The sequence below is a fragment of the Molothrus ater genome, chromosome 3, assembly GCF_012460135.2.
Source record: "Molothrus ater isolate BHLD 08-10-18 breed brown headed cowbird chromosome 3, BPBGC_Mater_1.1, whole genome shotgun sequence".
NCBI classification, from domain to species: domain Eukaryota; kingdom Metazoa; phylum Chordata; class Aves; order Passeriformes; family Icteridae; genus Molothrus; species Molothrus ater.
In genome coordinates this window covers 68,821,003-68,847,287 of record NC_050480.2, presented here as the reverse complement: position 1 = coordinate 68,847,287, position 26,285 = coordinate 68,821,003, and the positions used below count along the sequence as shown (strand labels likewise).

Below are 26,285 nucleotides of genomic sequence, written 5' to 3'. Positions count from 1 at the left end.
AGCAAACAAAACAGGTATCTTGTTTTCAGTTCTTCCTTGACAAATACGGTGCTTATGGCCTGTCTGGAGTGTGTCCTAAGAGAGAAGAGTGATCTTGACTGCCATGAAATAATTTGATAATTGACATGAAAAAATTTGGGTGACATGGAATACCCCTTACCTTGTGATACTTTCCTGTCAGTCTGCATAGCACACAGCAAGAGTTGTGCTTATCATGGCACACCATGTCACTCAAAATGGTTTGAATCCCAACTTCCAAGATGAGCCCTTACTACTTTTAAAGGTGTTAAATTACATTTGTGATTTCAAATAATGAAGATGCTCAAGGCTGTAATGGATTGCAGGTGATTCTGTCTGCAAGGGGAAGAAGTGCAGCCTGTGGACTGCTTTGTGCAGGAGGGGATCCTCACTAAAGCACTTGTCATCTTTGTGTCCTGTGTCAACTTGCTCCATTAATGCTGGACATTGACATGTCAGGGTATGTTAAATACAAAACTTCCTGGCTCCTTAGGGGAACAGCCTCACTTTTGTGAGACCTGTTCATTAGAGTTAGTTGTGAGCAAATTTTAAGCGAGATGTGAGTTTTAAGCAGGATATCCAGGCAGAAGAGCTGGTGTTAATGGCGACTGGGGAGAAAATCCTGGAGACAGTCTTTCAGAGATGCATGGCTCTCAAGAACTGGGAATTGAAAACTACTTTTTTACTCTATCTCATGGGCTAAAAGCCCTGCAAAGTGCATTCTTCCCCTTTGCAACGTGCTCCTCTGAGAAGTCACAAGTCATGAGGAGGCTTTGTGGAAAGGCAGTGGGTTTCTTTAACAGGTAGCAACTCCTATCTGGTTCCTTTCCAGAGACCACTGTTACAGATTTTTTAATGCTTTATTCCATGTTCTTGCTTCTGATGTTTATCACAGTACTGAAAAACCTAAATATGCCCCCTTGCAGCCTTTAATTATGTGATAAAAACCGTGTCCAATTTAAAGTCTGTTCTTTTACCAGAGAGGGTGACCTGATGATGGCATTCTCTTGTGAAGAAACAGGACTTCACTGCTGTTGATGGCCTGCCCTCCTTCTCTGTTCTTTACTGTATTTTTTTCATTTCTCTGATGATTGTAATTGCACTAAATGCATTTGATAATGCAGAAGTGACCTATTTTGTGCTCCGTTCAGCTGATTCTGCAGTTGCCTGTAGGGTTTCCTAGCAATGTTCTTCAGCTGGTCCTTGGCTTACAAAAGCCTGGTAAGTTAGGCATGGCCAGCACAACATACTTGAGGCAAGGAAAGTTCCAGGTAATGAAGGAGGATGAGCCACACAGGTGTGAATGCACTGGACTGAGTGTTAGTGAGGCAAGCTGGAGGAGCAGATTGGGATGAGTGGAATAGATGTCATTAAACATATTAAACTGTTGGAGGCCCTTTGCACAAGTTTGTTAATATCCAGTGACATGGCCAAACATTGTGCCCCTGTAGGCTCAGCAGTTAATGTATGGTACCTCTGGCATCTGCAGTACCTACTGAACTATTAAAAAAATAGATGAGCTGGGACCCATTACCATAAACACCGTCTGCAGCACTAACCCTGGTAACAGATTGTTCTGTGCCTCATTAAAAAGGAGATAGCACTGTCAGAGGAGTCAGGGCTTCATTTTGCCATGTTTGCTACATAATCAGTTAATTTTGCTTAATAGTGCATTGCATCGCAGATGTGCAAAAGGGCAGAGCCACTTCTTTTTCTGCATAAAAGCTCCACTCTGGTGCAGCTGCAATTTTAATAGAGTGTGGTACAGCCAGTGAGCTAACCTTAGTCACTGTCCCTGCCTTGACCTGTCCTGGGCTCTCCCAACATTCATCTGGACAAGTGGCGTGCTTGTACGAGTTCAAGGTACAAGTTCCTGAGGAGTTAGACACAGATGTGTATGAGAGTGGTCATTCAGTGTTCAGTGTCGGCTGTGCTTGTGCCTTTTTTTTTTTTAAATCTTACACAAGGTACTGTCAAGGACTTCTACACATTTCAATGGAAAATACTTAGTGCCTGTCTTTCATTTAAGCATTACGTAGAATGTGAAAGTTAGCATTACTGATTTCCAATGAGATGAATCCAAATATGCCTATCTTAACATGGATCTTTACATTTTACTTTCCTTTGAGTGCTGCTTTTGGGCAGATAATTAACAAGTCAAATACAGTAAGACAAAACATATGGAGAAGCCAAGTTTTGACCCCTGTTTAGGGACAGATTATTAAACATTACAATTCAAGGTTTTAGAAGATCAGTGTATTACACAGTAAAACAGCATATCCAACAATTAGTGCTAATATGCTGCCTAAATTTGTAGTGAAACTGGGTATGTGTAAATAGTTTTCTTCAGATGAAAATTAATGTATTCCAAGTAAGTATATTCTGTACTTACATATCCCAGTCTGAGAATATTATAAGGATATAAATATAACTGAGTTTATAAACTCTGAAGTGTGGTGTGAACATCTTGATTAAAAAAAAAATCCCTGTAAAAAGTAATGCTAGATGTCCGAAGGGCCCTTGTTTAGAAGAATAGGTACACATGTAATTAAGTTCATCTGCCTTCAGAAAAGCAAGCAGGCAAGCACCTACTTAAATCTAAATGAGCTTAAGTTGTGCTTACTTCAAGAAATACTTAAGTATTGTAGTTAACCATCCACATAAAAGATTTTCCCCAATAAAGACTTGCACACATACAAAAGGAGAAAGGTATTTCAAAACCTAGGTATGATTATAGGTGTAAGCACTGGGTTTGATTTTAGAAGAGCCTTGATTTAGAACACTAATTGAAATTCTATGAGTCTGTCTTGGGTCCCTCTGAAAGCCGTGGCCTCTTTTAAATGCTAACAAGTGAGGGAGGTGCTGGCCCTTACAAACTGATTTCACATTAGCACACCCAACACCTTCCTGGATGTTTCTCCCCAGATGCTCAGTGTGAGGATGGAACCTTCTGCACATAATTTCTCCAGTACTGCCAAATGTGCGTCGCTTTGAATATTTTTGAACTGAAAATCCACATCAAAATGCCACTGTTTACAAACTTCACTGTTTATCACCCAGGGAGATTTGCAGAAGATGAAGGGTGGGGTGGGGGTGGGGGTGGGGGATGATGGTTCAGTTGCTGTGCTGTGAAGAGCATAAGAACCTTTTGGAAGCAGGTCCAGGAGAGAACTTGAATTCATAGGTGCCTGACTTGGGTCCCTACCTGAGTCCAGGCATCCTGCATAGGAAGATGAGATCTAAATTTTGAATTGTGCTCTTTCTCTGCTTTTGAAAAATGAACCAAAAATTTTTTAAAACATACTTGAATTTGCAGTGCTTGGTTGATTTCATCTGAAGCCATGGATGTGAATTCTCAAGGTGGTCTCATGCTCACTGACGCATGATGCAGAGCACAGAGAGGAGCGAAGAAGATTAAAAAAGAGACAAGTGGACTCTGGAAACCCTGTTTGGAGCAGTGCCACCCAACATGAGCCTTCCCCACATCTTGGTTGTGAAGCTGTGTGTAGGCAGGCAGCTCCCTAGACAAAGGAGCTGCTAGGGGTGGAAAACAATACACTCATGCATCCACCTAATCATCTCCAGAAAATCCAGGGGGACAGTCCAGGGGTAGGCCTGGGCAGCAGGTCTGTTTCACATCTGTAGCCATGGAGTTGCTGTGCTCCTCTAAACAGATGCACTAGGACATGGAGGTAAATTCCTTTAAAGAAAAGGAGGAAGATTTGGGATTGACTGGGGTTAGTTCTTAGGACAGTAGGTTGAAGTCTTGTTGGTGCTCTGTGCCTGGTAAATCCAGTTCTGATGGCTGAGCTGTGTGGCCCATGGGGTCCATGGCCATGGGCAGGCAGTGGTACATGCTACTTCCAAATTGCAGGTTGCTCAAATCAATGGTCTTGCATAATGGGGCATACAGAATCTCTGGGATGCTATTTATTTATTTATTTATTTATTTTAATTTTTTTATTATTTATTTTTTTTATTTTTATTAAGAATGACTGGCAGCAATATGCCCTTCTGAAGCTGGCATACTTCTCCATTAGCCCTTCCACTTGCACGTAGACACATACAGTCAAACTTGTGCAGCAGCATGTCACATGCAATTTGTATTCTTTGTTTGAGAAGCAGCCTATAGACAAAACTCGTTTGTTTCTCCCTTTTGTGGCATTAAGCTGTTACTGAGGGGATTTCAGAGGCGTGGATGGGTTAGGCACCTGATTTCTGCAGACTTGAGTAGGAATCAAGGCATGTGCTACTGCCTGTGGTGACTAAAAATTTCCCCAAAGGTTTTGGCTTGCTGAAAGCTTCTTCATTTTGTTTAGAAAAGGATTAATAAGTCTTAAAACAAGGAGTGTGTGCTGTTTTGCTCTGGGGGTGAAGGCCTTGTCTCGTTAAAGCTCTTAGGACTGTACCTCTTTCTTTTTTTTCTTTTTTTTCTTTTTTTTTTAATTTTAATTTCTTTTAATAGCTGCTTGTTTTCTGAAGTGCAACTTTGTCTTTCCCAGTGTTGACGAGATTAATGGTCAGGCTCCCAGCTGGTGCTGGGTTCTGCACCCGCTGCCTGGGGTGCTGGGCTGGGAGCAGTAGGTGCTGCCTGCTTTGCTCCCGCACAACACCTTCAAAGTTAATCTGCTTTTAGGCTTGTTTGCACTCCCTTCTTGAACAATGTATGCTGTGTGCATTGTTTGCTTTTCAGGCTTTTAGTCAAGCAGAAAGGCAACTTTTGCACTTACTCTGTGCCAAAAGCGATGGAAGTATTTTCCCCGAGTTCATATTTGGACTCCATAATGAGCTTAACTGTTTAGTAGCTGCTGTAAAATAAGCTCAGGGAAAGAGTTAAAAAAAAGACTGTAGTTTAGGCATGCACTGAAATGTACTTCTGCCTTACTGGGAGATGGACAGGTTTTTTTGTAGGGAAGGGCAGCATGAAGGCTCTTTCACTGGGATTGCTAATGACAGGGCACAGTAGCCTCACTGCTGCCTTATTAGCTCGGTATTACAAACATGTTTCATGGAGTCCCCATCAATAGCACTGCCAGCTTTCAATATGTAGCAGGAGAAGCGAGGTCACCATTAAGGCCTTGACTCATGGAGTTGTGGGGCAGAGCTCACACCTTCTGCAGGCCGTGCCGTGCCGTGCTGTGCCAGGGAGGAGGCTCGCCCTGGAGCGAAGGCAGAGCAGCACTGGTGCCACAGCCCTGAGGGCTGTGTCGGGGATACACAGCTTTGTCTTGTGGATAAGGCAGGAGACACAGCCTGATCCTGTGGGTGGGGATTAGAGCCAGAGGCTGACAAAGGAGCATACTGAATGAGTTTGTATCTTGGCCGTGCACCTTGCTGGGTGGTGGCACCCTTTTGGGAGGTGCTGGTGAACCTCCCATGCTGACAGTCCTGGGCTACACTTATGGAGTGCTGTCTGCCCCTTCCAGGCTAGCTTTTCATGCCCTCTTCACACAGGTGATGCTGCTGTACCAGCCTGTCCTCTTTTGGAAGTACTGGCAGAGCCTTTCCCTTCCATCCTGCTAGACAGACAAGTTTCAGCATCCCCCTGGCCCTGCTGCAGCAGCCTGGGCAGTGAGCCCTTTATGGGGCTGGGGTAGCACCAGGGTGGTGGGTGCAGAGTCTGAGCCCTGGCCCCTTGAGCAGCCCCCTGACATGGTGTGAGCATGGTCAGGTGACTCTGTTGTGGCTTGAACACTTGCTCACATCCCCTTGGGTCTGGGCTCTAATCCTGGCTTGAAATTTTATATTGACAGAGTTAATTCCTGACTGCTTCAGACTGCAGAAACTGGTCTCTGATAAGGCTGTGTTTAATAAGGATATTCGTGGTAAAGAGCTTTGTTGGCTAGACAGAGCTTTACCTTGCTGAGCTCTGCTCTGTCGGATGAGGAGAAGGTCCCCTCCCAGCACGCTCCCTTCTTGCAGCCTGGCAGTGTGGTGGAGTAGGAGACACAAGGGAGGTGGGGGGTGGTACCTCTTTCTTCCTGACAAAAAAATAGCCACTAAATATCTTTACACAGATGGCTGGAAGCAGTACACGGAGCCAGAGTAAATGTACTCTTGCAGTAAGCCTAAACTCTAAAGTAAATGCCAAAAATAAAGCAGCCTGCCTTACTTTTTCCACCTTACATAGCAGTTTCCAACCACATCAAGTGAAAAGTCTAGGTGGGTGTATAGTGTTTATCATCACTGAGTAATACACATTGCATTAGCTGGGACATCTGTTTTGTACCTGACTACTGGTTTAAAAATAGTTTTAGTGAGGGCAGGCAAGATTATTTAAGTTTATATTGCCACCTAAGAGATAGGAGTGTGTTCCTGATTTGGGGAGGAAAGCTGGGAATGTAAGGAATACTTTTTTAATATTTTTTTCCTTCCCCCTTCCACTACAACTGTAAGTGGGTTGAAAGACTGTGGAAGTGCAGTATCCAGCAGTGCAGTCTCACTTTGTCTATGATCATGTCAGAATGGTTTCTATGCCTACATCCATCTGCAGCAACTGCATCCTTCAGTATTTGAAAGTTGTTTACATAGGTGGTAGCAAAATTTTATGTCCAGAGTAATAAAAAATTGTAAGCAGTTTTACATCCAGACCTATACTATCACTGATACATGGCCAGAGATGGATTGAGGAGGTCTATGAAATTAGGGTGAGAGATTAAAGTTCCAGTCTGCCCTTTCTTTACAGCCACTGAAAGTCAGAAATATACCAAACACAGACCCAGAGGATATGTGAGAGTTAGCAGAAGGGGAATGCTGGTGCATCTGGAAGTGGTGGACAAAGAAAACCTTGTTACCTTGCGGTGCCTTAGGCTTTGATGCATTCATTTCAGTCACAGGATGTTCAGGTTTAGCCAGGAGTTGGCAGCCAGATGGACCGCGAGGCAGTTCCCAGAGTGACTCAGTCTAGGCCAGCGTGAAGACTCATTCACATAAAGGTAACCTATTACAGTATTTTCTTAGGATTTTTTCCCCTGGGTTTTCATGGTTTTGTGGTAGTACTTGGGGTTTTGTTCATGGTAGTTTTCCAGTTGATCACTGCTTCCTGCCTTCTTTTCTACCTGGCCACGCCTCCACCTCAGTGGAATGGAGATAGAGGGCTTCTGTTTGGCCTGGTCCAACGCCCAGCTGTTGTTGGTGGCCAGGTGGCCTTGCCTTCTACAGGACCTGTCAGGCAAAAGTATGGTCAATGTAAAAACTGTGACAGCATCCCTGTATTTCCCCCACACCTCCCCACTCCTTTGCTGTCCATGCTGGCCTCATGGAGGATGGAGAAGCACCTGTGATGTGCGATTTAAGGCACTTGTCCTGCTGCTCATTGCTTGGTGAGATCCTGTTTCTGCAGTTAGGAAAGCTCTTTAGGAAGAACTGTTTCGCTTGACCTTTCTTTCTAGAAAGCTGTGGTCTTGAGACTGTATCACATGGTGGTGATGGTGTTTTTTTCCTAAATAAGGAAGGTAGGAAAGCACTGTACTTATTTATGCCAGCTTTTCTCAAGAGGGAGCTGAATAGGAAAGTTTCTCCTCTGAATCAGGGTAGACAGATTTCTCCTTTGGACTGAAATTTATCAGTTTCTTATCTCATCATTTGATGCCTGCTAAATTGCTGTGGAAGCACCAGAGTGAGGAGCTAGTGATCTTTTTTAGAAGTAAAAGAAATTTTAAAAATGAAGGATTAAATAGTTTATTCTCTGAGGCTGAAATTACAGATATTAAGTGCATTGTCTGTTTTACTGTTAGACAAACCTTTATTGTTTGTTACAAGTTATTTATTTGAGAAGGGCAAGAAGAAAGTCTATAGCACCTTTTTGTTGGTAGAGATGAATTATCATGTTGTTTCAATTACTAATTCCTTTTCCCATACCTTTCTGCCTGCCTGCCTTCCCCGTCATTTGGGGCATAAGTGTTTTCCTCCAGTCACCTTAATGGAGGTGGCACCATGGTCCTGAGATAAATTTCTGCTTTTTCATATGCTATTATTATGATTTGGTTTGTTTCTCTGGGTATGCAATGATGAGAACAGCTTCCACAGACATTGTAATCCCAGCAATGAAAAGGAAGAAATTCAAAGAAAAAATATCTTCAGAAAGAGGGAAGAGGAGAAAATCACTGTGGTCAAGCTTGAGATGTCCTGTGCCTCACATGAGCAGCAGGGCTGTTCTGGGGCCTTTGAAAGAAGCCTGAAATGTGTCAGGATGCCTCAGCAGCCTCAGCTCCCAGCTTGGACATCCAGGATGCCTAAAGGTGTGCCATAGGGCTTGTCCCTCTCTTCCTTGCCCTCTATCCCCAGCATGGCGTGCATCTCCAGCTGGGGATGGAGAGGGTGTATGCCCCAGTACTGGGATGGCTGCTTCAGGGATGTGTGTATTGTTGGTTTGGTATCAAAGTAGTTTTAAAAACAACCAGGCAAGCAAGACAGCAGGTGCTGGTAAAATAACTTTAGGAAGGTGCCTCAGGAGGGATTAAGATACAATGCTGAAGCTATTAACTGGGAATATGCTACCTCCTCAGCTTCAGGTTTTTTTGCCAATGTTAAGGAGGAACAGATCAAAGGAACTGCGAAGAGTTAAAAAAACTCTTCAGGCAGAAAGTAGGCAGTTGTTCGAGAGCCACTCACTAGGATCAGACACCTTGCTTGTAAGTTCGTGGGAATCTCAACTTCTCAGCAGCTCCTGGAACATGTATTGGCATAGGACCAAGCTAGGAGGGACAATTACCCTCTTTTGAGGCTGTTTTACAAAGCATTATGCTACCTACCTTCTGTTACTAGTAAATCATATCTTGATTTGAGGAAGCTTTTTCATGGGTTCACTGTCATCAGCAGCCAACAGGACTCGAGGTCTCTGAGTGCTGCTCCTCAGAGCTGTGGTCACAGAGTCTCAGTGGGCACTTTTGGACAGGGAGAAAGGATGCAGCCACACTGGAGAGCGTGTCTGTTGCAGCTTGATACTCTGTGTTACACTGACCCTTTTTGTTCACTGAAGGGTTGGTCAGGCTGCCCAGGAATGTGGTGGAATCACCACCCCTGGAAGCATTTAAAAAATGTGTGGATGTGGCACTTAGGGACATGGTTTAGAGCTGAACATGCTGGGTTTAGGTTAGTGGTTGGACTTCATGATCTTAGGTCTTTTCCAGCCTTAAGGATTCTGTGATTCTATGACCCCTGCATACCCCAGGGGAAGCAGTAAATCCTTGCAGGCCCTTGAGAAGGAGGGTGCAATGAGACTTGGGCAGATAAGGTCAGGCACCTCCCAGCCCTCCAGCAGCAGTGCTGCATCTTTTGTTCGAGGCTGTTATGGGCACAGCCTTCAGCTTAAGGCATGTAGCTCCAGGAGGCCTGAGCTTTTGCAGTCTACTTTGAAGTCTCTCCTGCCTTCTCTGAGGGTTTTTAAAAATCTACTTTTCCAGTGGACAAGAGTCTCAGTCTTTGCCCTTGTGCTTCCTCTCCTATCACACTCCAAAAAGAGGAGTTGCTTGGCCTCGCTGGCAGACAGTCTCTCATAAATCTCTATGGGCCAGATGGTTCATAATTTATTGCCCACTTTACCCCACCAAATATTTTCACATTTCTCCTGTTACTTGCTGGTCTGATTTTCCTATCTATTTCCCCATTCTTACCCAAAAATTTATCCAGGGCCTTTCACACACAAAAAATCCTTAATTTAGATGCATCAATTTTGAAGAAGTCTGTATTCTCTGCTTTGAGTATGGTTTGGGTATGGTTCCTTCTTGACTTCTCCCTAATAGAAATTGGTGTTGCAGAGAAATCTGTGGCTATTGGGTTGCCTCTTGCCTCTGCTCTCTTATTTGAAGCAAAAAGCCTCTGAATTTAGGAGGCTTAAACTGTGTCCTTTCCTGGATCTCTTCTGCCACATGTCATTTCTTGTATGTGAAGTTGTTTATTTGGCTAAATTATGGCAGTCTCTGGCTTTTGCTATCTCTGCAGACACATATGGTCCTGCTGATAGAGTGGTGTGTGTCTGCCTCAGATTTGTGGGCGACAGTGACATGTGCAGAGAGCAGTGGGTGGAGTCGGCCGTGCTGCACGGTGTGCAAGGCCCTGCAAAGCCCCCATCTGTGGGAATTCCTCCTCAGCTCTTATCAGTCATGTCCCGATGCAGTGAGTTGTAGAAATCAAATTAGCAGGCAAGTCAATTGCTTACGTCAGTCAGAAGTTTTGCGGTGGGGATGATGTGATAGCCCAGGGCCCTTCACTGGGTAGCCTTCCTGGCTTTGATTGCAAGGGCTCTAGCACAGTGAAAACCTGACAGTGCAGTTTCACTTCTGTTCTGCTTTTTAGTTTTCCTTCCTTCTTGCTCAAAAGACTTTTTCTCACTGTTGTTTGGGGCAAGCAGAGCAGAGACTGCGTCTTTGCTATAAAAGTAGAGAAAGCTCTGCCCTGTTATTTTACAAAACAAGTTGTTGTGGCATTCTACATGGTTCCTCACATCACTCAGTAGTTTGTTAGTCTGTCACTGTACAAGCATACTAAATGACAAGCTAAAAAAACAGAAGACAGTACAACAGTCCATTAAAATTCATATAGGATATCAAATATTCAAAGTAAGGGATGTAAAAAGAAGCTGCTTGCTGTAAAAACTAATACCTGTAGTTGCATAAACATAAAGAAGAAGTGCTGTGCACCACAAAGCAGTGGACTGCTGCTGACAATTCCACAACTGCCTGGGAATCCCTGTAGTTATTTATTTCCAGAGAGCTGCTACCACTTCAGGGAAAGGTCTCCTTCAGAAGGTCCAGCCTGTCATGTGATCCTCTTCTCCTAAACAGACACCTTGGCTAACTTGAAATTGGAGGCAAGATCAATTACTTTCAAGCTCTCAGTGTCATGGAGTAACAAGAAATGATGTTATTCATTTCTTGTGTCCAGTGCAAAAGCAATGAATCTCAGGCTTAACATTTTGGAGAGCTTTTACTTTTTTTCCCCTGTACTGCTTTCTCTTGAGAGTTAACTTCATATGTCATTATATCTTCTGGTAATTCTTAATTTTCTTTGAAACTGCAAATGCCTATGTCAGCAAACTTAGGACTTAACTTCCCAAGCACAGGCAACAAGCAGGCTTTTACATTTTTTTAAGGGCAGGACTTCTGAGTAAAAGTATCACAGCTTCCATCAGATCTTTCAACAACACATCCCAAATTCAGTTTCAGCTTCATCCCACTTTTTGGAAGAATATCCAGCCTTAAATGCAAAAGCTTAAGGCAATGAAGAATCCACTTCATCTTCAAGTGTGTTTTTTAGAAGGTTAATTACCTTTGCTATTAATATGTACATGCTATTCCTGCTGTGGTTTTGGGTTCCAAATACTTGGGTCTTTTTAAGGCTTTGTCTGCTATTAATATAGTCCCCAGCCTCCTCTACCCAAATCTGTAATAAATTAGTTTTCAAGGCTTTTGTCTGTAGTGATTCTAAAAATAATTTCTTATTGGAATCCAATTGAATCTGAGGGAAGCGAGGTGATAATCAAATGATGTCACCCTCACGTCTTGCACTGCATCTCGCTGCCTGCCAAAACTAGCAACTGTTGCTATGTACCCAGGGGAAGGTGATACTCCCAGCCTTTTCTTGGTGCTGAAAAGCTCTCCTTTCCACTGCTTGTCAGGCCTCTGGGAGCTGCTGACGTCTGTTCCAGGCTTTTCATTTTACCCTTATGTGTTGGGATGGTCATGGAGAAGCGTGCATTGTGTCCTGTAGGATGCTTGGGATTTTTCCTGTTCCTGAAGAAAACCATTTCTATGAACCACTGCAAATCTGGAGGACTGATGTGATTTAACCCATTAGGTGCTGTATTGCAGTGCTTGGGCTGTGGGGTGGAAACCTTGCTGCAGCATGTGTGGCAATGTCCAAAAATCCATCTGACAGGACAATGGCGTGACACCATCATGTTTCCCAGACATTTTTCTTCTTTTTCTCAGTGACTTCCCTGAATACTTGGCTCATGGGACTCCTCCCCCAGCTTTTCTTTAAGTACTTCCTGAAGTTAAAAATACCTCACCAGAAGAGCCGAGCTCATTGTCATTTGACACATGGGGGTCCAGGAGATCTTTGATAACAAACCCAACTGTGTCCCCAGATGACTTCATGCACGTGGGACTCAGGGTGGAAACCTGGGAGTAAAACAAGTCAAATGTTCATAAGGCTCCATCTGGTTAGTGCCAGTGTGTCTTGGCAGTCACTCCCTGCCCTGTCTGCATTTAAAAGGGGTTGCTTACAGTTTTAGTCTTCATTTTGCTATAGTCGTTATCTAAACATGCAAACACTGTCTTTGTGGTTTTGGGCAGCAGAAGGGGCCTGAATCTCAGGCAGCCTGAGGTACAATCCTGGACTTCATGTTTTATTTCAAACATGTGTGGCTGCAAATAGCATTGTGCTGAGTTCCAGCAATGTCCTAATTCCGTGGATGGAGTGGGGGACAGAGAGGGGCACGGCAGAAGAAAGCACTCTGTGTTTCACTGGCTGGTGTACCAGAATGATGGGGTAGGGTTGAAGCACCGAGGCATTTCATGGTGTCACAATTCCCAGGGACTCTTTCCCAAGCATGTACACTGTCCCTGTATATAGCAGCAATCCAGAACTAATTGACATGTAAGTGCCACGGGGGAGTAAAGTTATTTGAAGTTATTAAAGTTGTTTTGTCTTTCACCAAGTGAAAAAACCCAAAGTTATCCAGGTGGAAAAAAGGAGAGGAGGAAAAAACCAGCCCAAACTGTGACTTGTTCAGACTAGTTTGTGAAAGTATCTTGAGGTCTTCTATCCTGAAAACCTTTGAAATTTGAAGACTGTGGACTCTTGTCTCTTGGCACTCTGCCGATTCCTCCTCCTCCTCCTAGCAGATTCTGCCTAACAGTTGCCCTTTTTTTCCACTTTTAAATACCCTGAATCACAGAGCTTGCTCATTTTCTTCATTGAGGTCTAAGGCCTTAAGGACTGTGTTGAAGTAATGAAGAGGACAGCATGTACTGGATACTGGAGCCAAGGGAGAGGGGGTGTGGGCAGAGGGAAGAGATGACCCTGCTTCCAGGCTTTGGTCCTAATCCTGCAAACTTTTTCTCATGTGAAGAGTCCTGCAGAGGTCAGCCAGACATTCTGCACGAACAGCGACTTATTTGCTATTTGGCATCATGCTTGAATTATGCTTAAAGTAGCCATAAAAACACGGTCAGAGTTTGTGATAAGGCGTGGATGGGGTGTTTTAAGCCAGCTCAATAGGGAGTCTGCTGGAGACATGCATGGGATTAATTAAATAGAAATTTTGTGTGTTTGGCAAGCGTGGCTGGGTTTGGCTAACCTCTAGGACTCAGAGAAAGTGCCTCTCTAAAAAGAATATATAAATGCAGTGTCCAATGTGCACTCCCTGGCATTGCCCTCAAGAAGGAAGGTTAGCACATGATAAATCTTGCCAGGATTTATCTGCCCAGGTGGCCCAGTTCCCTGCATGCCAGTATCTTGTGCACTCCCGTGTTTGGCTGTCAGATCAGGAGGCAGTGTTCTGAACCACCCCATGATCATGTTGCATTTGTGATTACATTGTTGGCTCTTGCGGTGGGAACCATTTGTTGGGGCCTGAAGGGGCAAAAGCAGCTCTGCTGGTGCAGCCCTGATCCTGGGCTATTGCTGGCAAACATGACCTTGGGTAAGCAAGCAAACATTTCATCCTGTTGTGCTCTAAAACCTTATGACTGCATATAGGGTCTCTTAACACAGAAGGCCTTGTCACTTGATTTTGTGGAGAATTAGCTTCAGTCCTTACTTTTCTGCTGAACAGATATTTTCTAGAGTATGCATATATTTCTTAGCTACCTCACTAAAATGCAACTTACTAAAATGCAGCTTGAGACATGGAGTCCAAAGTGGCCAACACTTCTGTGGTGTTGGTAAAAAGATGCTCCTCTGTACACAGAGCCTTAAGGTTTCTTGCCATCCTGACTTTAATTGCTTTTGACACACTCATTTAAGGGCAGTGGGGCAGGGAGGGGACACAACTCTTCAGTGTGAGTTAAACAAGAGGAGCCCAAGTGCTGCCTGTTCCAGCTCGTGCAGGCAGAGTGCCACGGGGGCAGCAGCTGGTGGAGGTGGCAGCTGCTGCAGATGCAGGGAAGGACCAGCACCCAGCTGCTCCCTCCTGCCGCCTTCCCCCCGCGCTGACAGCGTCACTGTTTGTCCTGCCGAGTCCTTGTGTCCTGAGTTTCCCCAACTCCAGAGTGTGGTGAAAGACCAGGCTGCTCCCAGCCTCTTCCTCCTTATTTATGTGTCACAGGAGGAAAAAAACCTAGATGGAGATAGGGTGTTCGGGGTCATCCTTGTTGTAGTTATGATGATGGCAACAATTCACAGCTGAAGCATTTGATTTGTTAACCTTATAAAAATATGCCATTAAATACTGTATTTAGCTCCTCAGGGGAAGTAGCCTAGTTTCTTTTTCATTTTCCTTTTCTTATCCCTGTTTTAGCATTAGTGACTCAGCTGTCACTCTCCTGCGGAAGGGCTGCTGGTGTCATAGCTGTGATTGGATGGCACCAAAAACCCATTTCTGCTGAAAATAATTAATGTGGTGCATTTTCACCTCAAAAAGAGCCTGTTACAAAAGTACTAGAAGGTTTTCATTAACTTTTGCAAGCTTTGAAACTTGCCTGTGAACAAAATTGGCAATTTCTGTATGTCTCCTCGTGTTTATCCTTGTCAACAAGGCAGAGTCTGGCAAAGGCTGGTGCACATCTACCCTACACATTGAGGGCATTCCTGTTGAAGCACACAAAGTAGTTCATATGCATTTAGGCATGCAAAAAAGCCTTTGCAGGTGAGAATCTCACTTTGCAACAGGCACATGAGCAGATCCTCATAAACAGAATTAATTTCCACTAGCTCTGAAAAAAGTCAAACTGGTGATGAGTGTGGACTCTTCCATCTCTTTATTTTTTTTATTCCCCTTTTTCTAACCTTAATCAGAAAGTGGGTGGTTCATTTTTTTTTTTTTAGATACCCCATCTCCTCTAAACTTCAATCATGGGGGCAGGGGGAAGAAGAAGGAAATAAAAAGCACAAAGCTAGTAAGCCCATTTTATATTTTGCATATTGTCTCATATTGCAAAAGTATTAGCAGACCTGTCATAATGGATGTACATCTCAGGGTTCTTGGTGCAGTGGGTCCTTTCCCATTCCAAAGGAGGGAAAATATCTCCATAATTATTTGCCATTGCTCGCTCTTTTTGCCCTCATCTATTCAACTGCAACTTGAAAGTGCTTGTTTCTTGTGTACTTTGCTTATGAAAATGATACCTGGCATACTTAGGAGGCCTTGCATTCTTGAGCTATGAATGCTGTGAACAGTGTCATAAGAAAAAGATGATGTACAAAGGCATCATCATTCTTGGCATTGTCCTTTAAAATTTGCCCTGTGTCTTGGACATGTAGGTGTTGAAAAAGAGCTTACTTCAAGCAGTGTAGTTTCACTAATAAAACTCATCAGTTTTCCCCTAAAAACCAGATGTGGCCTGTGTCCACCCAATCCATGTGAGATCTGGGATAGTTTCTCTAAGAAGCAGAAAATTATCTGAGAGAGAATATATCTGGAGGAATTGTAAGGGCATCTCAGAGTCCATACATTTGCTGCAACCCCAAAATGCATAGATTTTGATTCAGCTAGTCAAAACTTTGAATTTTCCAGAGTATAAGATGGTGTCTGTGAAGTTGGCTCAAGGCCTGTCCCGAAGGGCAGGGAAGACAAGGCTGGTTTGTGCTAGCAAATGAAAGCAAAACAAGTGTCCTGATTTTATTTTCTGTGGAATCTTTATGGAGTTAGTGCTCCTTTGTCTGCCTGTTGATGCTGTAAACTTTTAGATGCAAGTGTCTTTCACTGGTGCAGTCCTTCCCGCACCTGGAGCTCAACCAGACTGCATCCTACAGGGAAGATAATTCTTGTCATATTACCTTGTGAGGACTCTTGCTATTGACACAGTCAAGGTCCTAAAACCCATTGCCCTGTGGCTCCTCAGCTGCCTCTGAAAAAGGCATGTATGGAGCAATACAAGGACCCCATCATGGCCCAAGTGTTGGCCTCAGGAGGGATTACTCATGTGTACAGGTTCAAATCCAGAACATGAAAAGGCTCCTCCACTCATCATTCTGCTATTCAGGCTCTGGTGTTGGGGTGGGGCTTGAACAAAGCATTGAGTGCTGAAGCATTTTGACAGTCTAGCTTTAGGCTCAACATTCAGCACTTGGGTTTATGATTGTATCGATGATGGTGGTCTTATTTTCTCAAATTAGGTAAACAGCTTAAAAAAAAAAAAAAAGATGATTTTCATACTTGTGCATTTACCTGGATTGTGAGGTTTCTGGGATGGTGCTGCTGCCAATTACATGAGAAACAGGAATGTCCTGCTTTCTGTAGCAAGGGGCTGATTCATTGGCATTGTAATAGGTGTCATATTCCCTTTTGTCAGCTCCTCAGGTATATTTTGCCCCTGCAGTAAACAGAAAATAAATTTTCAAAATCCAGTAGAACCAGTAACATGCAAGTCATCTGAGTGAAGTGAGGTTCAATGAAAACTAAAACAGCTCATGAGTGGGGTAGGTGAGGCTGGGATGAATCTAGAGTTTGGTTTGAGTCCTGAGGAGCTCTCTGAGGCTGCCATGCCCTGGGCACTGGGAGTCACCATCCCAAAACCTGCCTGCCAGATCTACCCCCACCAGCAGAGAGGGTCAGGCACTCTCAGACGAGAACAAGAAGACAGGCTGGTGGGCATGTTGGGTGGAGGTGCCCCTTTCTCCCCAGGAATCCTGAGGGTGGCTGGTGTCACTAGCCCAGGTTTCAAGTCTGCAGAAAAGCTTTTTCCACAGGGAGGGGAAAAAGAACCAAGTGCTGTCAACTTGGAGATTACACCCAGGGCATCACAGCATGGAAACTAACTTCACATGCCTTGGTGGTGAGTTTCTGGGCAGACCTGGTTTTGGGACTGAGTGCCCTGATGCAATGCATCAGTAGAAGTCAGATCAAAGAATGGGTTGGGGAAAGACTGCTGGAGTAAACCCACCTTGCTACTGTTCTTGTAAAAACAGTGTGGAGATGGGTATTTTTGTCCACCCATGTCATCTGGCACAGCATGAGCTGTGTTTATGTATACAGAAAGCAAATCTGTAGGATTCTTCAAATATACTCTTAAGTGCAGTGTTTAAAATATGTTCCCCAATGCCAGTGAGGGGAAAATACAGGAATCTGTGTAACCAAGAGGCTGGAGAGGACCCATGTGTTATTCTCAGGACGAAAGCAGAATGCACAACAGAATACATCAGAAGGAAAACTGATCACTTTCTACTTTCAAAAGGCATTAATATTTTACAGCTGCCATTACATTTTGAAGAGTGCTCAGGTATTTACTGGTAGCTATCCAGTCTGGAGTCATGAAGGAGATACCTGTTTTTCAAGTTGTTCTGTTCACTTATCCTTTGTCTCCTTATTCACACCCTGTCCACAGCAGTGCTGCAGTAACTGCAGTCACAGCTGTGTGTTCCCACACCAGCTGCCCTTTGGGAGGCTCCCAAGGGGTTTTTGCCTGTAAAAGTCAGTGGGTCAGACCCACTGAGAGCCATGCTTAGATGCATCCCCAGCTTCCCCCAGAGCTCAGGTCTGTGGAACAGGACCATTCCCTTTGCCACCTCAGCTGCCACTGAAGCACATCATATTTTAAACACTGTTGTTTTTTTAAAAAATCAGGTAGTATCTTCTGGTTCAATAAGAAAGTAATTATGTGCTTAAAATAGCACAGGAGAGGGGTCCTGTTTCAGATTAGCTGACAGAGCAGAAATGCTGGGAGCTGGTTTGGAGGTTGCTTGTGGGCTTTCTCGTGAGAAGGTCTCAGGTGCCTTTGCTGGCTTCTGAAGGGCTTGCTGAGGCCTGATCAAACTCAGTCAGGCGACAGTGCATCAGATCTATTCCTCTCATCAGTCACAAGTTTGCTGTTACTGTCGCCAGATTCACAATTTAGTGTGTGCAGCTCAACACTTCCAATTAATCCCGGCCGGGTGTTTAGCAATCTATCATTTCAGAGCTAGCGCTTCGCAGAGCCGCGTGCAGGGCAGCCTTGAGCTTGGCTTCCAGAACCCTGGAATGCTGTGTCCACACAGATTTTATTCTTCCCCTGCCACTGTGTGGTGGGAGTTGTTGCTGGTTTACTTGCATTTCATAGAAAGTGTTAGAAAAATCAACTCATGACTGCAAAAGATTTCAAAAAATGAAGATTTATAATAGGTGATTCAGCAGTGAGAGGCTTTTATGATCTTCCATGGGAAGCTACTATTTTTAGTGAATTATTATAAGCAGTAGCATCACTCACATTTATTTATAAAGGCATGAAAGAACGCCCATACGTGTTTCTAAATAGTCAATGTATAGTAACAGCCATATGCTGAGAATGAGTAAAAATAGAATTGAGCACTCTGGCTTCCACAATGATGCGTAGATCTTTGCATCTAAGAAATGAAAAACAGAAGCTTTTTTTTTTTCTCCCTAGATCTTCTTTCTAGCAATACAAACCCAAAGCCTTCATGATGAAAGTCTGCCTTGCAGTAAAATTGCATTGTTTTCATTAAGGTCTAACTGGGTGACCACTGAGGTTTGGGAGGACTCTTCAGTAGCTTCAGCAGGGGTGGATTGGGGCTGTGCTGACAGGAGTAGCTGCTTTTGTGGGTGTTACTGTTATGTACAGTGTTCAGGTTGATCACTCCTGTGTGCTTGCACTTCTCTGGGGGCTCTCTGGTGTGGTGGAGAAATGCAGTGATGCTGTGCTGAAGAAGCTCCACAAATAAAGCATGGTGTTATTTCCAAAGTTCCTACAGTGGAAACACTTGAAATGCTAGGGCTTGCCATTGAAAAACAATAGGAGAAAAGAAAGATGTTACCTGCTGGTGATACCACTCCTGAACAGAAATTACAACTGTTTTGCTCTGTCTCTGCAAAGACCCAGCCCTGATAGTCCATTGCAGCCTTTTTGTATGCAGCTCCTTGGGCTTAAGTTCAATAAGGGCAACATCTCCCATTTTCTTGCTGACTCTGTTCATGTCCCAGTCAAGCTTGTGATGAGTTCCCTTGGGATTTCACCTTACAAGAGCAATCCCTTGCGGTAAATTCTTGCTCTTAATTAACTTAAATCCTTTTATTTAAATCAGCTGTGGTTTTGAGTTTTGGGCAGCCACAATATGAAGTGGGTGGAAGGGACTGAAAAAGGTGTCTCTTGACAAGGTGCCCTAGCAACCTCAGTGGCAGTGCCTGCCTCCTGATTCCCAAATCCCATTCTAATGTGGAAAAGCATTGCCACAGCATGCAGAGGATAACATTTTATTTTTAGGGGACTTCCTATGGCAAAGGGTGCTGAGGTACCTGGCTCTTGACGCTGGGGGGGGGGTTGCTGGAGAGCCTGACCTTCCTTGTCCACAGCTGTGTTAAAATATCAGCGTTTTCCTTGCACTCTGCTTCCTGTCTCCCAACACCCAGTGTAAATGACAACCAGCATGCTCTACTCACAGCAAAACAAATGTTATTTATTAGAGTCCTCATGTGGTCAGAGCAAGTCTGACTGTAAAATAACTGGAGATTTTTCTGCTAACTGGAAGCTTGGTGCTCTGAGGCAATTTCCAGGCAGTGTATATTTTCAGCTAAGTTTTATTTACGTCAGCGTAGCAATTTGCAATATCACTGTTTGCAAAGAGTGAAGCAGTGGTTGTTTTAACTAGAATTAATTTTTTTAACTTTTCTTACTGGTTTTTTTTTTTTTAGGAAAAACTTTCAAGTCATGACTCAATTCCCATAGGTCCATGCTTTGAGATGCTTTCCTTTTGGAAGAGGAGGGCACAAAGCCCCGTGATGGGCAAGTGGCTGGCTGCCTGCCCTGGTGGCCAGCGCAGCTGGGGGAGCGTGGTGTGCATGTCGGGGGGGGTTTGTTTTCCCTCTGCTAATCACTTTCTCCTGTTGGAATTTGGCACAGTGCAGTGCCCCGTGTGCGGGACACAGGAGGCAGATCCGTGTGCTGCTCTCCTGTTCGAGCACATTTTGGGGGATAAACCTTTTCCTGACTCACTGGTCTCCCAAGGAGCTTAAATCTCTCAAGGCTCTGCTCTTCTGGGGTGGGGGACAATGGCCAGAGGTGCAGGCAGAACTGATCAGAGCAGAGGCATCTTCTGGTGTTCTTCCCCTACCACCAAGGTCAGAAAACTCCTTTGAAGAGTGGATGAGGAGGGGAAACCACAGAACCACCCTTCAGATGCGGAGCTGACTTTCTTAAATCTCTGGGATTTTTTTTTTTCCATTTTCCTGAAGGAGGGCGTGCTTAGGTAGGGCTGAGCCTGTGTCACCCCGCATATGCAGGAGTGTGAGGATGGTGCCTTCGCCACCTGGGTGTGAAGGGCTGTACCCTGCAGGACTCTGGTGTGTGCTGGCTGCCTGCTTCTGCTGAACAGCTGGTGGGATTTTTGGGAGCTGCCTTGGGAACGTGCAGATGATACCAAACATCAGACATCAAAAACACTTTGGGTGTCAGAAAAGATTTCTTTTTCTGTGTGTAATTTTCTTAATGCTTTTTTTGTCCCTGCAGCTTCCATACTTTAGGGAAAATATAACAATCTGGAACACATAATACTTGTTTTATATGGAAAAGAGGTATATCAGGACAACATGGCTGATAGATATTGTGGGAGAACTCTCTTTATATTTTAGTTCTTGATTTTTCTGTATCTGCAGAGCACCCTCACTACTTTATTAAATTATATACATTTTTCTGTTTTGCAAAAGCTCATGGGAAAGAGGAAGAAATTCTGAGGCCACTTTGGGACTTCAAAGTTCTTTGAGACATGTAGCACTGCAGCCTTATGCAGTTAGGCAGCAAGGGACTGTATGGAACCACTAGATTGGTACTTTCTAAAGATCAGCTTCCCTCGGCTTGCAAATCCCTTTCACCAGGAATTCCTATGTACATTCACACAATTGGCAACTTCAGCCACTGCATCTGTTTTCTTGTTTACTTGCAACTGAATCTCCGTGGGGACTTTAAAGCAAACAAAATGTAAAATATGTGAAATGTGATTGTCCCACTGTGCTCTGCACTGATGCAGCATCGCCTTTAGTCCTGTGTGCAGTTTTGAGCACCACAGTATAAAACTGAGCTATTAGAGAGTGTCCAAAGGAGGGACCACAAGGATGGAGAAGGGCCTTGAGGAGAAGCCATATGAGGAGCACCGAGGTCACTTGGTCTGTTTAGCCTGGAGAAAAAAGAGACTGAGGGAAGAACTCCTTGCAGTCTGCAGCATCCTTGTGAGAGGAGGGCCAGACACTGATCTCTTCTTTGTGGTGACCAGTGGCAAGACCCAAGAGAATGGCATGAAGCTGTGCCAGGGGAGGGTTAGTTAAATATCAGGAAAAGGTTTTTCATCTTGAGGGTGGTTGGGCTCCCCAGGTAACTGGTCACAGCATCACTTGTCTGAGTTTAAGTGTCAGACAATGCTCTCAGACACGTGATGTGACTCTTGGGGTGTCCTGGGCAGGGCTGGGTGTTGGGCTTGATGATTCTGATGTGTCCCTTCCAAGTCAGCATATCCTGTGATTCTATGATTCTGTGAAGACTGATAGTTGAAGCAAGTTTTGAGTTACTTCATGAGAAGGCACAGACACTGGTCTGAACAGCTGGGCAAAATGCATTAAATTACTAACAGACTCTGGTTTCGTCAACCACTGAAGGCAAAAAAGTAGGGTTTTCTTAAAGAAAATAATTTTTTGGTGGAAGCTGTCTCTAGAGGTGTTCATCCCAAACGAGAGCTGCGTGACAACATTTTGAGCAAGATGACATAAGCTGAAAACTGAAATTCAAGTGAGCGAGCAGAGCCATGGAGGAGCTGGACTCCCTCTGTTCAGTTAAGCTGGAGTTATTTTCATGGCTTCTTTTCAGTGGTATTACATCTGATGCCTTTCTCTGCTGCATGGCTACCAGACAGCTTCATGTGGTGAAGTAAAAACATTATATATGTTAATACAGGATAAAATAAAGTGTAATTCTCCCAAGTGAGCATTAGCAGCATTTATCGGTCTGCAGATAGTGTTTGTTTTTCTCCCACCATGTCTTAATATCCCACTTTTTAAACTACTGCTTTTGATTTTTAGCTCTAACTTTACAGTTTAGGAGCCCATATCTGAAATTTGAAATTTGCTACTCACTACAAAACACTGAAAGAAAGACCAGTGTGTAACTTGGACTCATCAGCCACCAGCTGCACCTCATCTTGCTAATCTTCAGGCTTTTTCAAAAAAAAAAAAAAAAAACACACAAAAAAACAGGGACTTTTAAGAGTTAAGTTACACAACTCTCATTTTATTTTTAAGGAGAGTGGATTCCATGTTGCGTTGTCGAGGATGATAAATTGATACCACATGTTGCTTCCAGACAAAAAAGACTCTGTGCTGCAGTGGAAGCGCTTGCAGCTGGTGTCTGAGTTAGTGGACAGGCTCCACAAGGTAAACACTGCTTGGAAGAGGCTGAAATGGGCACAGGGAGGGGGAATTTTCTCCATTTTAAAAGCTCAAGCATTTGCTGCTGTTGTCTGACCAAGTCTGAGTGTTGAAATAACACACAGTCCCAGCCTCCTTGGGAGACTCATTGAGTTGTTTGTATCAGATTAGGGATAGGGCACTTTGGAAATGTTTGAGTGTCCTCTCTGTCAGCTTGCCCGTTTGCAGTCTTATCAAAATATTGAGAGAGACTCGTGTAATTAGGACATGCCAGCTGATCTCAGGGGATTTTCCTGAGAGCAAAATGTAGCTGGATCCCTCAAGGAGTACTAACCGAATAAAACACAGTGCAGTGGATCAACATTTGTTGAAATTGAGAGCGTGTCCCTGAGTTTGGGGGAAGTGGCATAAGCCCTGGTGTTGCTGGCCTGGCTGTTCTGGCCCCCAGCTCACCCCTTCTCCTGGTGCCATCAGCCTAAGCCAAGGGAGGACAGCAGCACTGCTTGCCTATGGCACTGCACCACCCTCTGCTCACACCAGTTCTGCCCTGAGTCTTCCTTGTCTCCAGGGACAGTCCCTCTTCTTGCAGGACCACTTTCAAAGGGGACTTCAACCCAGCTGGTCTGGCCTCAGGGCAGTACATGATGCTCTAGATGTTATCTGCAGGAACCTCAGTCCTCTGGCTTTCAGTAGAGCACACGACATTCTTCAAGTCTGGTATAAATAGCAACACTAATAAAGGGAGGAGCTCATCATATTTCTTTTTTGCTCTGCTCAAGTACAGCCCATATGTTGTACCCATCGGTGGTATCTGAGCTGTCTGCAGCCTGGCTAGCATCTCTCCCATCTACATATGGTCTCCAGGACAGATGATGGAGGTTCCTTTATGGATCTTTTAAAGTTTCTCATTGCATTTTGGCATGGAAAAATGTGTTAAATTTCCATCATCATGGCCTAATTCATCTCCCACATAAGTCAAAGACAAATCCCCATTAATTTCATCAGCAGTGGGTTCAAATGATAAACTGTATTTTCTTTGCTTCCCCACCTCCTTTGTGGTTTGTTGCATGGTCACATATTAGTAATGCCCGTAGTTGTGAGCAGTGATTGTCCCCATATACTTTCCTGTCTTTTAAGCAGATAGGAATATTTTTTGACAGCTCAGAAAACAGGTAGAAAATACAGTTATTTTCATCCAGATTGCCACCTGGTAGCACAGTGCAACAGCCTTCACTGATGTGAGTTGTCAATCCTGGTGGCTTCTGTAGCAAAACTTGCATGAGAAAGGATAATAGGATCCAGCTCTGATTTGATTTGGCAGGGCACCCAACAGAAGGAGAAACCAAAAACTCAGATACTGTTGCTGAAGAGGTTAGTGGGGGAGGTTACGTGAAAGTAGTGGGTTTTAAGGCAGTGTTTGAACAGAGGGTGGAGATGGGGTACACAAAAATAAATTAGCCCACAATTATGCTTAAGAAAATCTTCCTGCAGAAGAAAAGCAAAGAAAAACAGAAGCAGGATTATAAGTGGCATAGTGCTTAATGTAAAGGAAAACAAACTGCTTGGATTTTTTATAACTACCAATTTTCAATGCAGAAGGATTATTACATTCTTTTATTATTTGAGTAAAACCGACACTGAGCAAAAAGATATAATAAGAAAATTACACATGTGCATATACATATCCACAGATGCAGGAGTCCTCATCCTGAAAGGTGCCTCAGTCTCACAATTTTACCATTTAGGATTTTTCATGGTTTTAAGCCAAATACTTTAATACTACGGATACCAGCAGCAGAAATAAGCCCTTTTATGAGAATACTATAGACTGAAAACTGTTAGCTGCTGGCACTTTGGATGAGTTTTTTTATATCTGAAGCTGTGCGTGGCACGCTGCACATGCCACCTCAGGTGTTTCTCCTCTCTGAGATTTATTTTTCATTAGCAAGAGTCATGATGCCATGTATTCTTTCACCCAGCATTTTTAGGTAGGGAACAGCATAGCTCCTGTGGCTTTTGAAGCCTGGCCTGGACTTTACATGGAAAAATCCCCATAAAGATGTTCTCACAAGTGGTTGTCCATGGAAGTTACAGGGACTGAGGGTGAGAGCTACCTGCAGAGATGCAGTACAAGCTGGAATATCAAGAAAGGTTATTTAAAACAAAAAAATCAGTTCTCCAGCCAGTTTTACAGGGAGAAACCTGAAAAAGTAAGGAGTGGTACCTAGTTATTAGAAGTTAGACTGTTGCCAGACTCAAAATATTGTTAAAATGCCATCAGTTAAACAATAAAAAGCTTTTCCCCTTCTTAGGCTGAAGAATTATTATGATGCAACTCAATCCACCATATTTTGATGGCATGATAGTCACTCAGAAATGGAAATGTTTATAGCTGAGGCACTGACCCAAACTTCTCTTGAGCATGTCAGCAAAGTCCGATCAGTTGCTTTGTGTAAATTGTTTAAAACATAACAGTTGCTGTTTTGAAGCGTGGTCCATATGATTTCTCTTTTCATTAAGTGATAATCACAACCATGTCTGCTGTCTGCGTGCGAGAACTTCAGGCATGTTTTCCATTTCACAATCTGACAGAAACCACAAAACAGTGAGGAAAGAAAGGCATTTTATACTGAAAAGAATTGTTCTTAAAAAACAGCTGGGCTGTACTTCTTTATATGTATCTCCAGTTTATTTATGTCAAGCATCCATGTTTCCTAAGGATGCAAATATTGTGGTGAATGATTTGTCGATTGATTCATTCTTTGCCCATTTAAAATCTGGAGTTTCTTCAGTGTTTTGTAAACGAAGGGCACTTGTTCTGAATGGTTTGATTGTGTTATGGTCTTGCTGACTATGTGTTTTTAAAAGATGTGGATAGGACAAATATACTCTTATTCTTTTCATAGATACACGTGCTAATTGCCAAAATTTAAGAAAAAAGAACTCTACACTCTTTAAGCTTAGAGGAATAGCACAAGGGCTTTCTCAAAGGAATATGGGATCGCTCCAAAAATCTTTTGGATTTCCACATGGGAAAAAAATGTTGGTTTACCAAACCTGGAAGCATTCACACTAACAAATACTATTTGCTTTTCCTTTCCATATTTTAAGCACAAGATCAGTAGGATGAGTGGAGTGGGATTTTCATCTCAGTTATTTTGGTTTAAATCTGGTGCCGTTTCTCTGGGGGTACCGTGGGCTGGTTTTCTCAGGCTCTTTCTGATTCTGAGGTGGTTATCACCAGTTTGGGCCAACGTGGTGTTTGGGCAGTTTGATGCTGCTGACTAGTGCAAGCAGGTAGGGTGCAAGAGCAGGCTGTGTGCAGGCTCCCCTGAGAGCCCTGTGTTCCATAGCATCCTGTACAGCACGGAGCATCCGGCTGTGTACAGCAGCTTCATACAGCTCTGCATCCAGCAGCTTACGGGGACAGGGATATCGTTGCACACTGTGTCACATCATGTTTTGAAGATGGTGAGGATACTATAGCGAGGGGACAGCTGGCCAGCTACTGCCGTATGGGCATAATTCTGGTGCCTCTAATCAAGAGAGAAAGTACAGCTTAGTCATGCACAGAGTGCCTGTGGGAGAGGAGCAACAGCACTTGCAGTTTTCTCAGGAATTATTATAACAAATATACAGCACACGTGCCGATGAAGAATTAAAAAGACATTTGCAGAGGCTGCGATGAGTGTGACTACCCCTCCAGCCAGATTTTTGTTGTGCCTTTGCAGTTTTTATTTCAAGGAACTGATGGCAAGATTAC

At 43.8% G+C, this 26,285-nt stretch overlaps 1 protein-coding gene across 1 annotated transcript in view; it reads left to right on the top strand.

Moving 5' to 3' along the window:
• FOXO3 (forkhead box O3) overlaps nucleotides 1-26,285 on the top strand; it is an 87,907-nt gene that overhangs the window by 45,251 nt on the left and 16,371 nt on the right. The gene's annotated exons all lie outside the window — the stretch shown is intronic.